This window comes from Pyxicephalus adspersus, chromosome 3, assembly GCF_032062135.1.
Source record: "Pyxicephalus adspersus chromosome 3, UCB_Pads_2.0, whole genome shotgun sequence".
NCBI classification, from domain to species: Eukaryota; Metazoa; Chordata; class Amphibia; order Anura; family Pyxicephalidae; genus Pyxicephalus; species Pyxicephalus adspersus.
In genome coordinates, this window is record NC_092860.1 from 126,254,026 (window position 1) to 126,258,207 (window position 4,182).

Below are 4,182 nucleotides of genomic sequence, written 5' to 3' on the forward strand. Positions count from 1 at the left end.
AAAAAAAATTTCATGAAAAACAGTGGATCACTTTTGGTACAGAAATCTAGACCTCAGTGTAACGCTCAGGTGGTTAAGACCTGCAGTTGACCACAACACCACCTGGAGTTGGGTACTAATTTGAATATGGGTTTACAAGCCAATGAAGTTATATGCGGCACAGTTCCAGAAAGCAATAAGTCGCTTTTGGCCACACGGTTGCTTTTCCTCACCATATCCACAAACACGTGCAACAGTGTTTACCTGCTGTCCAGTTTGCCAATCCTGGGCACATAACAGCAGTTTGCGTTTCACCTGGGAGCTGCTAATCATGCATTTTCTATCCCTAGTATCAACACATGCCGATATCCGTTCCAATGAAGAATCTTTTCTTAGCAATTATTTTTTTCCACTTTTGTCGCACTGATTGATCGATTGTATGATCATAACATAGTGTCAAGTAGACTGGGCAGGCTTAGATAACGTTACTCCTTGGTATTCTAGCCTGTGTGTTAATTCCCCCACCTCCTAGATTGTAAGCTCTTCTGGGCAGGGTCGTCTCCTCCTCCTGTGTCACTGTCTGTATTCGTCTGTCATTTGCAACCCCTATTTAATGTACAGCCCTGCCTAATATGTTGGCGCTATATAAATCCTGTCTATTCGTTATAAAAAAATTTAATAATAATGTTCTGACATAGTTCTTATTATACCATCAGTTCTGTTTCTCTTCTTTCAGTGTAACAAATGTAATAGAATAACATAATTGTATTTTGAATGTTTTTATTCCAGCAATGTATTATGGTTTTGTAGTGAACCGAATACAAATATAGAAACTCAAACTAATCATATGATAAGCATATGAATTTAAGCCAAGGTTATTTAAAAGTGAAACTAAAGCAGCATGGTCCAAAAGAGACAAAATAGGGTTTTGGTAAAAGAGACCTATAAAGTGCTTTTTGCCAAAAAGACACCCAGTGATTTTAGAATTTCTTTAAACATGACGCATGTGCACTGCCGATTCCATCCTGGCTGATTGCCAACATGTTGAGAAAAGGGTTGTGTGATGAGGATAGTGTAGCTTCTAGGTGGCCAGTGGTTATCAATGAGTGTTGCAAATCAAGGAAGGTGGCACAAGCAGGGTAAGGGTGGTGGCTAGAACAAGTTATCATTGAAGGAGGGCTCAGTAGGAGGTAAACACATTTGGCAAGAATACCAACCCCTCACACACACCACCCCCACCACGACCTATACTTAGGACCTATACCTTAATTTCCAACTTGTACTTAATGGCGTTGGTATACATATTTTTCTGAGTAGTCTCTTACTGTGGCTTGCTTTTCCTGCAACCCATGGGGAGCATTTAGGTGTGTTGCTCCTCCCTTTTGGTGCCCTTCATACAGAGCATTGCTCCCTTGTAGACTAGGCTTGCTGCAACTTTCCACACTTCCAAACTCCTGGTCTTGTATTTTTTTCATATTAGCTATGTGAAAAAAGGTAGCTCATTGGATCATCCCACCTCTCACATGACACCATTGCTGAATGTTACAGGACCCCATGATGGGCCCTCCTGACAACCAATGGATTCAAACAAGGCAGGCTGCAAACCAGGGGCTCCCACATTATGCAGCAAATGAAGACCCAGAAAACCCCATGTCACGTGGCTTGTTTTTAGATATATATTTACATGGGGTGGAATAGGAAGGAATATTTTTGTTTCTCCCTGCACATAAATGGATTATGGAAGATAAATTAATAGAATATAGATCATAAAAGAGGGTCGCCTGTAAAGAAAGTATATAATTTAAACCCTCAGCCAAGACTTTGGGAAAATCCATCTTCTCTGTTTGTCTTCGTTACAGCTGTTATGGGGAACAAAATAAACAAAAGAATAAGAGTAAAGGGGAAAACTTTTCATCTTGACACGTGTTCTGCTGAGAACTGTCCAAGACAGAATTCCTGTTCATTTTGGGGAGATTTTCACTTAGTACCTAATGTGTCTCTGAGAACAGGAAGCACGGGAAAATATCCCTAGTGGAGTTCTAATCCTTCCCTTTTCTAAGATAAAAGGAAGGAATTGGGAATATTCAGTATCTAAAACCTAGGCAAGAGTACTAATATACCTCGCAGTCTGGGGCTGTAAATAAAGCGAGAAAAACATTATAACTACTTTCCCTGTGAAAATTACATTTAGGACCAAATCTCGAGTAAGCAGTAACATTTGTGCACTTCACTGTAGTAAAGACATTTAAAGAGGGTACAAAGGTGGTCTACTAAATTCATGTGTTTTACTTTTTCAAATGTTTACATAGTTTATGTATCAGGCATTTAGCAGGTCTGGCTGGATCACAAGGTGATGAATTACACTGTACAAGCAATGAATTCATCATCTATTAAAATATCAGAGGATATAATATGCACCTTGTGATTGACTGAAAATAAGATTATGCTCTAGCTCAGGGGTGCCCACACTTTCTTGGCTTGCAAGCTACTTTTAAAATGACCAAGTCAAAATGATCTACCGACAATAAAAACTTGGACCTAATAATTCCTGTGTGCGGTAGAGTTTATTTTGAAAGGCAGGGCTCCACGATCTCTTTGCGTTGCCTTTGCGATCTACGTGTTGGGCACCCCTGCTCTAGCTGATTTAAATGTGAATGGTTTATTAAAACAATCACTTATAGCGGACCTTAACTCAGAAATTTCACTTTACATAAAAGAGTAGACAACCTTTTTATGTAGAGCAAAAATTCTGTTGTCTTTTTTTTTAAGTGCAACATCCTTTTTTAAAAAAATTCTAAATCTCAATGTCCTAGGCCTAGAATGAATGGAAGTGCAAAGCCTCCTACGTCACGCATCCGAGGAGGCTCTTGGGTGCTCTTTCTGCGCATGCCCACGCATCTCGGACAAGCGCAGGAGCCTTTTCACGCAAAGAAAAAAAATTGCCGATCTCACGCATGTGCAGTTTTTTTTTTCGGGTGACATAGTCGGGTGACATAGGATAAAGAACCAGGAAGAAGAGACAAAGATGGCGGCGCCCGGGACAACTTTTCATCTTGACACATGTTCTGCTGACAACTGTCCACGACAGAATTCCTGTTCATTTTGGGGAGATTTTCACTTAGTACCTAATGTGTCTCTGAGAACAGGAAGCACGGGAAAATATCCCTACCGGTAGTGGAGTTCTAATCCTTCCCTTTTCTATCCAATGTACAGATTTTTTGCCAGAAATTACAGTTGACTAGACCTTGCTTGCAGGTGAGATGCTATGTAATGTCTATTATGTATCAGGCATTTAAATTAAATGAAAATTGGAACAATATCAAAAGCCCTGATGGAAAGAGAGCATGAATCCTCGAAAACACATTGCTATTACTTTATAAACCTACATGCTTTTATAAAATCTAAAATTATAACCAGCTAAAGTTTTTAGGTCTTTATTTATGGCACACCCCAAGCCTTTACTTAACCAAGCAGTGCTAGGTTTTCATAGTCAACTGCAGTCTCCAAGTAGAATCTTCTTTCTAGACTAAAGCCCAGATCAGATGTTCAATAATCGCTGCTGGAAACAGTATAGAACTCAAAATCACATGAGAATGCACTCAACCTTTTTAAAAACTGCATTGACATGCAGGCAGAACACTTGTACACTAATAAAGAAATATAATTTACAAATAATAATAAATAAACACCCAAAATTTTACAGTGAAATGTCGACTGCACTTGGTGTAAATAAAACTTTAACAGAATAAAGGAATATATTATCAAAACCCAATCATTAAGGCTCAGGAAATAAAACATCACATAGATTGTAAGCTCTTCTGAGCAGAGTCCTCTTCTCCTGTGTCACTGTCTGTATCTGTTTGCCGTTTGCAACCCCTATTTAATGTACTGCGCTGCCTAATATGTTGGTGCTATAAAAATCTTGTTTGGTAATAATATTATTATTATTATTATTATTAATAATAATAATAATATCATCATCAAATAAGCTTCCCCTTAATAAAGGGTGTTTATGTGTTTACTGTTTCATGCGACCTGCCAGAAGCCTGGTCCTGATGGATACAGCATCAAATCGATGGATCAAACACTAAACAGAGGACAGAGAATAGATAACTTATTCAAGAAGGGAATCAAAAATTTATGTTAGGGATATTTTCCCGTGCTTCCTGTTCTCAGAGACACATTAGGTACTAAGTGAAAATC